This window comes from Sphaeramia orbicularis, chromosome 12 (assembly GCF_902148855.1).
Source record: "Sphaeramia orbicularis chromosome 12, fSphaOr1.1, whole genome shotgun sequence".
Lineage (NCBI taxonomy): Eukaryota > Metazoa > Chordata > Actinopteri > Kurtiformes > Apogonidae > Sphaeramia > Sphaeramia orbicularis.
Genome location: NC_043968.1, coordinates 30,051,145 through 30,064,699, shown reverse-complemented (window position 1 = coordinate 30,064,699; position 13,555 = coordinate 30,051,145). Strand labels below are relative to the sequence as shown.

At 41.8% G+C, this 13,555-nt stretch overlaps 1 protein-coding gene across 7 annotated transcripts in view; it reads left to right on the top strand.

Moving 5' to 3' along the window:
• Window positions 1-420: 420 nt before the first annotated feature.
• Window positions 421-13,555, top strand: part of cald1a (caldesmon 1a) — a 68,223-nt gene continuing 55,088 nt past the window's right edge. For all 7 annotated transcript variants that reach the window (XR_003936842.1, XR_003936843.1, XR_003936844.1 and 4 more), the window contains exon 1: window positions 421-549. The gene's annotated coding sequence lies outside the window, so the exon portion shown is untranslated. The remainder of the gene's footprint in view (window positions 550-13,555) is intronic.

Here is a 13,555-nt window from a genome sequence, read left to right as displayed (position 1 = left end):
ACAGTGCATCCATGGCTTTCCCCAGGCCTCATTTCTATTCCAGTCACACTTCCCAGAGTAATGATGATGTGACTGTCCTGCACCTCTTTTGTTTAGTTAGGATTACAGCAGTGGTGATATAAAACCTTTTAGACCCACTGGCCTGCCTGTGAGCAAACAGCTCTCCTTTATGTCCAAGATTAACATTTCATATGATCGCTCCTGACAGATGATTTTCCTTCAGAGGCCCCCTAAAGGATCACCGAAAAGGCCACTTTGTGCCTGAAGTCACTGTTGCTATTAGAGGTTTTGCCAGAGTTGACAGATTTCATTTTCCATTTAGACGTAAAGGGGCTTTGCAAATGCGGTTTGAGTGCACTTTTAAGAGCAGACTGCGCAGATAGGGGTAAGCCTAGATGTGCGATTGTGTCGTAAGGGAGGGGCTTGCACGGGTATTGAGTGGAGTGTGATCACAGTGTGGTGGAGGAGCGCAGACTGCAGCCGGACTCCCTCTCCTCTCCTCTCCTCTGCTCTGCTCTTACTCGACTCCAGATCTACTTAGAATCACAGGTAAGCGCACACACTCTGAAAACACACACAAGTTTACCGATACTGAAGCTAGTGAAAAACCTGATGCATCCCACTGCGTGTCTGTGAAAGGGCTCAGATGGATGCGTCCAGTGCGCATGGGCTGCTCACTCTACTTTTGGGAGTATGGTGTTGGCTGGAAGCCGCTCCCTCTATTGTGCGCTTTTCACTCCAAAAGTTCACTGAAGGCAAAGTAAACTCTCGATTGAATGCCATAATAAACTTTTGTCCATCCACCGAAGTGAGGCTGTCATTTCAGTGTTTAGTTAACCGCGGGGCGAACAAAGAAAAGCATATGTCCAGTCCTGTAGTGCGCGCTCTCTGCCTCAGATTCTTATCGAAGTATGAAGGGGCGTTCACTGCCCTCCGGACAGATAAGTTTCCCATCGCCCCAGTAGCACACACAGCTCCAAATGAACCCTGAAAACACAGGAAACAAATGTGGCTTTTTTTTTTTTTTTACGGTTGTCTTTTACTGGGAAATAATCTTAGTATCCTCAAACTCCAATGAAGAGATATGTTCTTGTACTAAATCTGCACAATGAAGGGAAACCTGTTGAAATTTGACATGTGGAAAGAGTATAAAGTTGCCTGTGGGCAAGAATGGGCCCCATATGGCTACCTGCGTACTGCTAACCCCTCAGATATCAAATCTGACCATAAGATCATGCTGAGATACAACAGTCAGTTGTCCTTTGGTGTGTGAACTTTAAATACATCCAGCATCTCCTGTAGACAAAGCCACAGGGCAGCCCCCCCCCCCCCCCCCCCCCCTCCCCTTAAAGCAGGCGTGCTCACAGATGAATCCACTTCTCATCATTTCAAGGTGTCGCACTCTTTGCAACCCTTCCATCCCCGAGGCATAGGACTCTCTTCATTGTACTTGAGCCGGCCAGCGAGTCTTTTGATCTCAGCTTTATTACATAGTAGTAGCTGTGAAATGGAAGCATGGAAAATGGATGGGTGTGGGTAGGGGGGGGCTGCTGAGGGTAAATCTATCTGTTCTTTCTTTTTGAATGCTTTCAGGCCAGAGACAGCATAGTAATTGTCCATGAAACTGTATCTGATAAGTTGTGCTGTGTTTGGAAAACACGTGGAGAATGCCCTCCGCTCCTTATAAGGCAGAGGCCTATCCTGGTGACAGATGATTGGAATATCCTCAGGAATGCAATGCATAACAGTACTGCAAAACTTACTTTTTCATTTCTTTTTTTTTTTCTATCAGTTCTTATATGTGTGTCCATATGACTACACACACTGGCACAACCATTTCTAGGCCAAAACCCACAGAGAAAACTACAGGCTTTTCTGTAAAATGCATGTATTACTTTGTTATGTACTTAGAAGGGGATTTCATAATTGGCACGATATGATGTGGGTGCAGACGAATCTGGAGGTAATTGCACAGAGTGATAACAGGGGTTTGGCAGTGTGGAGCTAGAGCCAGGGCCAGGGTAAGGGCTGGGCGGGCAGGATGTAGGGAACATTGCCATGCATTTCCGGAGTCTGGCTCTGGACTGCACAGTGCGGTGAAGGCTTCTAGTTACTGTACGCTGGTTTAGTCTTTTTCTCTCCACCTCATTCTCTCGGCCATTTCTCCTGAATTTGATGAAAGTTAATATTCATTCAGTGCTTTTGCTTCTTTCCCATGTGCTATAACATGAGACATTTCTAAATGAGGTCTGCGCAGGCATGCATGGATGTATTTGTTTACACATGTGCAGTATGTGTGGTGCCTTGCTACAGTTTGATACTCATAATGCAGTACAGTATCAAGTTCCAAGGCAAGAATCCAGAGTTTCCTTGCAAGGCAATAGTTTCTTACCGCCGTAGAGCCATGTGGCCAACCAAGTGGCAAAGTGAATTCGAACAGAATGGAAAACTGGCAGAGGCAAATTTCTAACACAGATGATTAGACTGCTCTGTCCTTTTTAAATAGATGTTTACCTATACTTTGTTCAGCATTAAGGTTTTCCAAATGTGCTTCAGTTTCCGGTGATCACATGTTGACATGTCAGTCCAAACATACATTGTTTCTGCACAGCAGGTGCCAGAACTAGTTTCTTCTTATAACGGACCAGTGAAACTATGTCAAGCATGTTTCCTGTGTTCAAGTCTGTTGCCCACTAGCTTGATTTCATGCAGATTCGTTTGTCATAATATGTTTTGGGAAGACAGTGTTGAAACACAAGCAGGTCTAAATGAGGTTTCAATAGCATCCATGTTATTGGTGTCCACCAGTTGCTTGGGGATGAAGGTATTGTAGGTTTTAGGTTTGTGTCTCCTGGACAACAGCAGTAGTAGGACAAGGTTCAGCTCATTTGAACTGATTGTGATTGACGTGCAGCTAACGCTCATGAGACTTTGGCCCTGGACTTGAGCCCCACAACGTACTCGTTCTGTTCCCCCTCGCCTTTGAATTCGATAGCATGTAATTTGAATGCGCTGCATCCAGAACCGCACACTAAGTTGTATAATATGGTGAGCTTGGACAAACGGGCAGATCTCAGGGTGGAAAAGAATTCTTAACTCTTCACCAAGTAACAACGGTCAGCAAGTGGTATTAAAGGCAAAACCGGTGCAGCCGTGCTCCTTAATTGCTTATGTCACGCAAGTCACAAAAGGGCATGAAACCTTAGATGATGTTTATTTAGGTTCTGGAAAATATGCAGTAAGACTTTTGCAGATGTGTGGGATATATAAAATTGAAATTCCTCCTATTTGGCGTTTTACAAAGACAAACCTCTCATGCCATGAAAGTTCCTTCTGTGTAATTTAGCTTTATATTCTGTTTGTTGTTCCTCATTATACGGCCGCACTGACATGGAACAGTTCTGTTGGGAATATCCATGGTGCTCTTGGATGTTCTGGCATTTGTTCACTGTACAATTAGACCCTGCTTGTCTCTTGGGTGATGGAGAATGCTGACTCTTATTCTTTTCCCCTCTTTTTGTTGACCCGTACTCTGAACTGGAATAGATTCTCTTTCTCCTTCAAATTAAGTCATTTTCAATCAGGCCACATTTACATAACTATATTTTGAGTCACAGATGCAATATAAGGAATTTTCCAATGAGCCTCTTCAGAACCTGAATCTTTCTTTTCCAACTAATTCTCAAACCTTGATTCTCCTGACTGAGCCAGTCATGTGGGCTTAAAAGACCTGTGTGTGAATTCCTCTGGGCTTTAGTCACACTCTGATGAAGAGGGTTTGTTAGATCAACCTCTCACTCGTGTCGTTTCGTGACTTTAAAGAGCTATCACTCAAGGCCAGATTGCCTAATAGGCAGCACGGCACGTTGGTGTTGGTAATTGGCATATTGGTCGGCCATCTGTTAGTTGCCAGATGCCGTCCCCCACCAGAAGTTTCATAGCTGTAAAAAAAAGAATGTAATGATATGTTTTTTTTAGTGGATGAAGACTTAATTCTGGTTGCAGCATTGTTTTATATCTTATAAGGTAAAACCTCCTTTCCCACTCACATGGTCTAGATTTTTAGAGTTTTGTGGATGATTGATTGTACGAGAGTGAGGTCAGTGCTCCGAAGCAGCGCTTCTGATGTCATTCTGCAAAGATGCATGTTCTCCCTTTCGATTCCCAAAGCGAGAAGTGTACAACATTGTTGAGAGGGACATTTAGCCTTTGGGCTTCTTCTCATCTGATAAAACAAGCACAGGAAATGTCTCTGTTAGCTGATTGGCCTCGTGTTTTTCTTTGGCGTTCTCCCACCGGGACCTCAGACGTGCACAGTGTATCCCTGTGGCACAGAAAGCACCTAACATGTCCCTCTCCTAACAGCTACATTAACTTTTTGTTCTCTTCCCTCCATTTCTTTAACACCAGTTGTTTCAGTCTGTGCTGCTTATCTTACTCCCCACCCCTAAACAGAATATTACTAACTTTCACTCTGGCCCGGTACCTCTTGCTTTGGTCAGCTTTCCAGCACCGTCCCTCTGCCCCTGTCCTCTCCTCACCCCCTCGCTCCTCATCCTCCCCCTGCTTTCAACCTCTCATCTTCCTCCCACAGCGTCCCAAAACTAAACAAACATAACTAATCAAAAGCCTGTCAATTTGACTTTTAAAGGGTCCATATTTTGGGGTAATGGGGAATTAAGTGAACGTAGAGGTAACAAGGTGATGTAAATCCCAGCGGTGTGTGTGAAAAATACCACAGAGTGTAAACACATGACCAGTGAGGTCATGTGTTTACACAGTTAGCAAGGTTAACCGCTCTCTGAATTGCACAGGGGAAACAGACCAGGCTGTGTGTAGGTCAGTTATAGGCCTGCAGAATTTATGCTTGTGGCTAAAGAGGTGCCGTGTGTGTTGAAGTGTGTATGGCGAATGTGAAGGACAGCATGGAGAGTCAATGTTGGACGCCTGCCATCATAGGAGTGAGTGAGGCAGTGAGACTGGGCTCGTATGTGGTAATGATGGAAGTGAGGACTTACCTCATACACATAAAATAATCACTGTGCCCTTACATGGGTATCCACATGAGTCAGACTACTGTAATTCTCTTTCATTCCTTGGAAAAGCTTCAAAGTTAAGAGGTTTTAAAACTATTCATACGCTTACTTTCAAAGAATGATAGTGTCCACTGTTTCCGTCTTATTACTTCTTAATTCACTTCTTATTGATACATTTATGGTTATCTCCTAACTATAACCTGTGCCATCTGTTGTTGGCCACTCCTTTTGTCTGTCAGCAAGATAAAGAAAAAAAAAACTATTGCACCAGTTGTTATGAAACTTGGTCGAATAATAAGGCGTAGGCCACCTTTAATGCTTGGGTAGGTCCATAAAAATGGATCATTCTTTAACATTGTAGAGCCTCGACAAAAATGATCTGACTCAAGACAGATGATTTATACCTCCTGGTGTAAACCCACCATAGCCTTGGGGTTGTTGAAGGCAGACCAGAGGTTTTTCTGTGTGAACTGAGTCTTCTGGAAGATGCAGCTTTTTTTCCCTAAATAAACTGCTCTTCAGTGAGAACAGTTGGCTTCATAACAATTAGACCACGACTGTGATAATCCTTATCATCATCCATAGACTAGTAAATGATGACACTATCAGATAAGATCTAAAGCGAATAAAATGGGTGTTCATGTGAGACGTGTGACAGCTTTAGGCGTTGTGACAGCTGAGGTCTATTTATGGCTGCTCTTCAGTCTATTGTGTGTTTTTTTTCTCATTATCTCATCTAAAATATGGATAAACAAATTGACTCACTATACATTTACAGATATCGATTAACTTCATTAACTCCTTGGCAAATTAATGTATTCTTCAGCTCAATAAGGGAAACTCAAAACAAGTAATCTTTCAACTATTTACTGAACATTTGGTCTGTTTTCAATTCAGTCCACTAAAGCACTGAACAGTCTGATTTCTGTGGGGTGAAGGATCTTATATAATGTTCAGACCTGCATCATAGTGAGGTGAGTCATCCATTGCAGCTTCTTTGGTTGGATAGAATGCAGTCTAGAGGATGATCCATCTTGTCCAAGATATTCCCCACCATATTCAACATCCACCTCTCCACCATAGTCTCCAGCGAGTCCATCTTACCTACCAGTTTGTCCTGCTGTCTTACATCCTTGTGTTTAATGCTGCCTCCCTCGTTGACCGCAGCACCACCAACTGGTAAAACATACAGATATTTAGAGTCTGAGACCTCCTTAAGATAGTCGACTCTGTCCCAGAATGCATCTGTGCGCAGGGATCAGTCTATGTTGTCCCAGATGCACACAAAGATACCAACTTAATGCCCATTCAGTGAAGGCTGACTGGCAGAAGAGAGCGTTTAGATCTTTGGAACTCAGCCACTATTTTATTGGTGTTAGTCACAGACGATTTGACCACTTTGACCATAACTCATTCATTGTGACTTTCTACAGCCACTGAGAAACATGTTCAGCTGTATCGCTAGGCTAAAGACTAGGAGATGACATGAGAACTGATGCCATTGACCCACAGTGATACATGTGACCAACATATGAGCGAGCTAGCCACAGGGTAGCTATTACATTTTCATCATTGGTGGAATGTCCAAGTTTGGAATATTTTGCCTTTAGTTAGATCATCTTCAACTCTGGTGCTTTTTTTGTCACAAGATTTGAGTCCAATATTTCAGAGATGGTCTCATGGGTGAGTGTGTGTGTGTGTGTGTGTGGGGGGGGGGGGGCAATACATAATCTCACTTATGCTAGCATGAAAACAAAACTGAAACTTAACATGCTTTCAATGTCTGACTCCCGATTTCTATTCCTCTCTAATACAGCGGATCTTTCAAGAAATTTTCACAGTTTCTACCCTGTATCCACTGGACCCCCTCCACTGCTCTATGGGCCCCCCACAAATGCTAGGCCCCATGAATTTGTCATGTTTACCCCCCCTTATCAGTGCCCCAGAGTGTATGTAGTTTGACAGTTGTAAAGAGTATAGACTAAGAGATTGGAGGAAAACATGAAACTGCAAGAAAAGTAGCTGTGTTTGTGTGCAGTTCTGGTACAGATGGACATTATATTAGCTTCCAGCTCTTAAGTAGTTACCACTTTAAGTAAAGCTTAGAGTGGTAACAGTGAAATAAAAAAGAATACAAGACAAAAAAACATACCACCAGCTGGCTTCATCTGATGAATACAATTAAACCTAGAAAGTTAAACTAAGCAGTCATAAAAAAGGAGGAACAATGGGCTGTAATTTCTAATTTAATAAGAATTGTGGCATGAGAAGAATAACAGACTATTGGTTTTGGCTGAGGTCTACACTCTGTGGGTGTCGTTTAGTCTAAATTCTTGAACATTTACTTTCAAGAGCGCGTGATGTCTAACATAGCCCTGTTTCTATCAAAATTTCATAAATTATTAACATTTTTAGGAGTGTTTCTTAATTTAATTTAGCATGTAAAATGTATTTTTATTGCTTGTTTTTTCTGAACAACAATAAATATTATAAATGTGTGATGGATAGTCTCAGAACAATTCGTCTTTGCTCGATTTTGTGGTTTTTAAATGCACTTGTGACCTCTGCTGATCAGCCAACCAGTTACCGAGTAATTACCGAAGCTCTAAATAACATTTAATTCACTGTAATGTCTCTGAAACCTCAAAGTGAAACTCAGGACATGTGCGTTAACAGAAAGGCACATTGTTGGAAATGTTCTACCTCTGTCTTTCCCACCTGGATAAGCCAGTCAAGCCTGAGCACAGTCAGAGGTCTGTGTCGGTGGGGGCTGCCGTCATCAGCGCTGGTAATTGTTTAAGAGTGCATTTATAGAGTGTACTCTTTGTGCTTCCTAATCAGAAGCATACTCAGGCATTTACATATGAGCCTCTGAGGATTGCTAAGGAATGTATTACAAGCAAGGCGAGAGAGTGCAGGAAAGCCGGCACTAGTGGGCCACTCTGCTCTTGCCATTTCTTTCCACTTCACATGTCACTGCCTTATTGGGAGGGTGTGTGTGTGTGTGTGTGTGTATGTGTGTGAAGTGGGTGAAAGTGATTAAGGCTGAAGATCAAATGCACATAATGGCTGATACAAAGCCATTCTTCCCTCAACACCAGAAACAAATGTAGAGTGTGTTTAGGCCCACTTTCAGCGCTCTCTTCCTGTTTCTTTGAGACATGGATAGCGATGATTTTTCAAAAGCTAAAAAAAAAAAAAAAAAAAAAAAAAAAAAAAAGAACTCTAATGCTTTCATGCTCTCATCTATCTACCTATCACAGCTCTTTACAGATTAGATCTATTTTTGTGGATTCATTTCAGTATCCATTAGGTGATTTGTCAATTTTTCTCTCTGTACTTTAACTCCACTCTGGCAAGGGGACAAGGAGAACAAAAATATGGCCTTAGAAAACCATTTTAATCAGACAGAGCTCCACAGGGACGGAGGCTGGCATAGGAGAGCTCTTTACCTCATCAGAGCTCTGCCAGTGGTGATTGGGAGAAACACTCAGTCAGGTTTTTATTGAATAACCTCAGCTCTGTACTGGAGGGGCTTTACTGTAATAGAACAGCTCTACGGCTGCTGAGGTGACAGCCAAATGGTACTTATTAAACTAAAGGCTGATTCATTCTATATGCCCTACTGTAGTTTAACATTGTTGAAGGTTTAGAGTCCAGCTTTAAAGCTGAGGTCCAGTTTTAATGACCGAGATACATATGTGTATGATTATGTTTTGATCAAGCAGCAGAATTCACTAATTTCTTACAAAACAAGAGATGAAAACAGTTATTTTCTATAAACAGCAATTAATTTCATTCACATAATTTCTCCTGTACATTATTATGTACACAAATCAAAGCATGTTAACACCTCAACCAACTCTGGAGATGCTGTGCTATTCCAGAATAATAACTGTGTGTCCCTTCATCTCCATTTATTTACCGAGTACACAGCTTTCTACACAAATTGAGCATGACGTCTAATGGAGTGTGAGGGTAGATTAATTACCCCTGTATTTAGACTAATGGCTCTTTCTCTACTGATTAATGATGACACATATCAAATGGCACAGAGCACAGTTGAAACATACGAACAGGTTTATGTGAAAACAGGTACTTCTACTTGAATAAGCTGGTATTTACTCAAACAAGGTCCTCTGCTGTCTCTACAGTCTACCCTCTAGAGGCAAAATCAAATTATATAAAGTAAATGTACTTGAATTGACCCTTAACTGAGTGTGAAGTGGAAAAAAAGTATTGTGCATGATTATCAGATGGAGACTTGAATAAATGGTCAAAGGGTCTGAAATATGTATTAGGCTAATCATCTTCTGATTGTAAGTGGTTTTGAACAGGAATCCAATGTTTCATACTTTTTTTTTTTTTTAAAGATTTTGATTATTCAACATGAAAAAGTATTTTTTTCTGATTTTGTCTGTGCTGTTTTAATTAGTTTCCTTTTGGCAAATCGTGTAGTGGCATGATCTGAATCGGAATGTGGTCACATTTGCAAGCCCGTCAGATAAATCTATGATTAGTTTTGTCAGCTGTTTGAGTCAAACTTGTATGCTTTATAAAAACCTGAACTGTGATTTGTGCTTATTTAGGCATTTTATGTTTATGTATATGCATTTGGCAGACGCTTTTTTCCAAAGCGACTTACAGGGGAAAACCAATCGAATCACTCAATCAATCAAATTTTATGTATACAGTGCCAGATCACAACAAAAAAGTTAAAAGTGACACTTTATATATAGAGTTGGTCAAAACCAGACTCTAAGCCCGTTTACAGAAGCCCAACACAATCATTTCACTGACTTTAACCTAATGCAGGAAGCGAACTGGTCGACTGATTTTGGACAGCTTAGCATATTGTCCTGGATGAACTGTTGACAGCTCACTGTATTACATGGTGAAGAAGGTACATGACGGTGGAGTGCACAGGAGGGATGAAATGGCATACTCACCCAGGCTAGGCCCATTAAACATACCTTAATGAGAAATAAAACACCCCGATGCCCCCACCCCACCCCCCAGTTACCCCTTATAACAGTGGATTCTTGTTATCAAAGAGTGTATGATGAAGTCTGGCTTGTGTCCCAGCAGATTTTTCATGAGACCCAGTGGGTGTGAGTCAAGTCCTGAGTTGTGCAATGCCACTCACCCCTGTGACAACCACCTGGGAGACCACCTTGGAAAATGGGCCCCTATTAGTTCAGGTTAGACTTAATGACCAGTAATGGTACCCGGGCCAAACCAAACTGTGCAAAAGGGCTCTGAGCAGGCCGAAATGAAATACCAGTCACTCAAGCTCTGAATATAAACACAAGGTGGGTGAGGGTGAATAGGTATGTCCTGAGGTGTGTGTCAGTGTGTATGTGGGGGTGCACATACGCACATATGTGTTTGAGAGTTGAGTTGAGCAAGAGGAGAAGTTTTGAGCTTTAGGAGATCGGTGAACCCCTATGGACAGATTAACGCCAAGGGGGATGGCTGTGGTTTAGGAATTATTCTCATTTAGTTTTGCTGCTTTTTGAACCAAATCTCATTTCCAGTTTTGCCATCAGCTAAAAAAAAAAGCTTGCAGCAACCCCAATGGAGCAACCAGAGAAGCCTCCTAAGAGCACCACTCAATTATTTACAATTTCATGGCTGTCTGAGATACGTGTTATTCTAATAAATTTAGGAATTAGGAGGCTTAAATACCGCACATGTATTAACCTCTAAAGCTGAATTTTATCCTCAATTTAGTGGTAAATGCCACATCATGGTAATGACATTCATTGATGATTGCGTCTTCCATGGTCTAAATAGTCTGTGGTTTTGAATTAGCACAAGCGTTAAAAAGTAAGAAACTCTACCATGTAAAATGCTGTGATACGAGTCAATCAGCCCCTGAATGAAATTAGATTTAACTCCCTGAAAGAATGAGCTGCAAAGCTTCCAGTGCTGTGAAAAGCAGACAGAGAAATGTAGTGGAATCTACAGCGAAAGAGACAAAGACATTAGAAGAGAGAGAGAGAGCTTTGTTATGTCTCATGAAGCTCTAGGGTTTCCTGGAATTTCTGGCAGTGGATTCCAGAGTCACATAACCACAGAAAAAGAGAGCGAATACAGACAGACAGGGGGTAACTCCACTGAAGGACACAGTTCAAGATGTTCTGCTGACAATACATTGACGATGTTAAGATCTACAGTGTTTGCATTAGTGGTCAGTGGCTTCTAGACCAGCAGAAACAATGAACACAGAGCACACACACCTGCACTGGATCCAGAGTATAAGGTGACATACACTAACTACTGTACGCCTACAGATTAAAACCCTGGCTCGGCCCTTTCTTCTCCAAGAGGACTGAGGGGGACGGCTGATGTGTACCCGTCCAAGACACTCGCTGGCTGGCTGCCGCACTAATAATAACAGCCAACACAGCCATGCACGAAAATGAGATCTGGTAAAGCCTGTGAATTTTAGCCCTGTTGCACCCTGAAAGGATTTGAGGTATGAGAAGTGGAATGTACTTTTTGGAAGAGTACTTGAGCTCTTTGTTGTTCAGATGATGTGCATCCACAAATACGATAGTAACGCTTAAGCTGCAACATCGTAATGCACCCTTCCACTATATCCATGCATGCTTATAAAATGGAAACTTTTGCTCAGTGTCTGATATTGTGGTGTTTTATCCTGTTATAAAAGTCACAATGAGCAGAGTGTATTTCAGGTATTTTACTGCAATATCATCTTTGCAGACTCAATGTAAATGAGTTTGATGTATAGGAATGAGATCCATGGGTTTCTGCAAATAACAGAATCAAGGAGGACATTTATTGAAAATCAACATGACCCAGAGGATAACCAGGCTTTTACTGACACCACAATCATGTTGTATAAGTTGAGGTCTCAGATACAGATAAATCAGTACAAGATTCATAAAGTGGTACAGGGTTGTTCAGTGAGTTTTCTCAGCATCTATGACAGTGTTTTTCAACCTTGGGGTTGGGACCACACATGGGGTCACCTGGAATTCAAATGGGGTCGCCTGAAATTTTAAGTAAATGTTTGAAAAAAAAACAACAAGGTTGGGAACCACTGATCTATGAACTGGGACCAGGACTGGTTTTCTGTTAAAGGAACAGAATTTTGTGCTGACATCATGTGTCACACCTCCACTTTATCTTTCTCTGTTACATTCTATTATATTTTCATGTTCTTGTACGTTCCAAATCTTTTAATAGAACCGAGCACAGACACAGACCTCTAAAGTAATCTACAAGTGATAGACTGAAAGTGTGCGGGTCGAACCTAAACTTGTTGAATGTCTCTCACTTCAAAATAGCAATTATCTTCTCCTGGTCCCTGTCATGGCTACTGAAGCCCATTCATCATCTGTCCACAGAGTATACTTTTTAGAGACATCTTTTCGTTTCCACACCTGGCTGAGGAGTCCCAGCACATCCACCATTAAATGGCTCGGTCCCGCATCAGTTCACTGAAAGCATGTCGGGGCCGCATGAATACCCAGAGAAACAGGGGGAGAGAGAGTCATAGGATTAAAACAAAACAGCCCCAGCTCTCTGATGAAAGCCTCTCTATTATCATTCCCTTTCCTGACTTGAGTATGCAGCATGTGTGTTGTATATGTGTGCTGAAGAAACCTTTAGATTCAGTCCAGTTCGAGTGAACTAAAAGCACTGTCAGGGGATCAGTGCACCTCCTTACATCAACTGTGAGTAATAGACGCTCTTGGTCAGGTCATCTTGCTCGCCTGCCACTTCACCCACACCCACCCGCTTCTTAATCTCCTCCTATCTTTCTCCAGGAATGCAGCCCCTTATTTTGAAAAATACCTTGTCATGTAATACCCTTGAAAAGCCTTGCAGCACACTTCAAAAAATTGGCATTCAGCCTTTTGATTTACTGACTTGTGTGTTAAAACAAGGCAAGAAAAATAAAGATTTATGAGATTTTGGGAGATTTAAATAAATATGTCCTCCATGCAAGTGATTTGTTTTCTGTTTTCTTGATAGGCCAGAAATAGGCCTGTGATACTTGCACAAAAAAAAAAAAAAAAAAAAGGAAAACTCGTGGCCAGGTTTGCTCTCAGCTGCCATGTTTTCAACAGGCTCTCAGTGTGTGGGGGCATTGCATCATGCTTCTTAGCCTCACTCTACCCTCATGTATGTTTCCATGTAAGGTATGATGGGAAGACATTCTCTCTTAGTGTGGTTTGAGTCAGCCACATAAATCACTCTGCAGTTTATATTCTTTTTTTTTTATCCTTCCGATTTTCTCTCCTCCTTTCCACCAGAGAGTAATTTCTCTTTGGCCACAGAGCGCCACAGGTCCACCAGGACCAAAACATGGCTTTTATAAGAAGAATGTCACAAATGTTCAGCAGATCCATTTTCTTCCATTTTTTTTTGCCTTTGTGAAACACATCAGGAACCTCTCAAGCTTTATGAGAAATACATTTTTATGTTCAGCTTAATGTTTCCAGCATGTCATGTTATTGCACATATACCAGAGGCGGAGGGCTGCC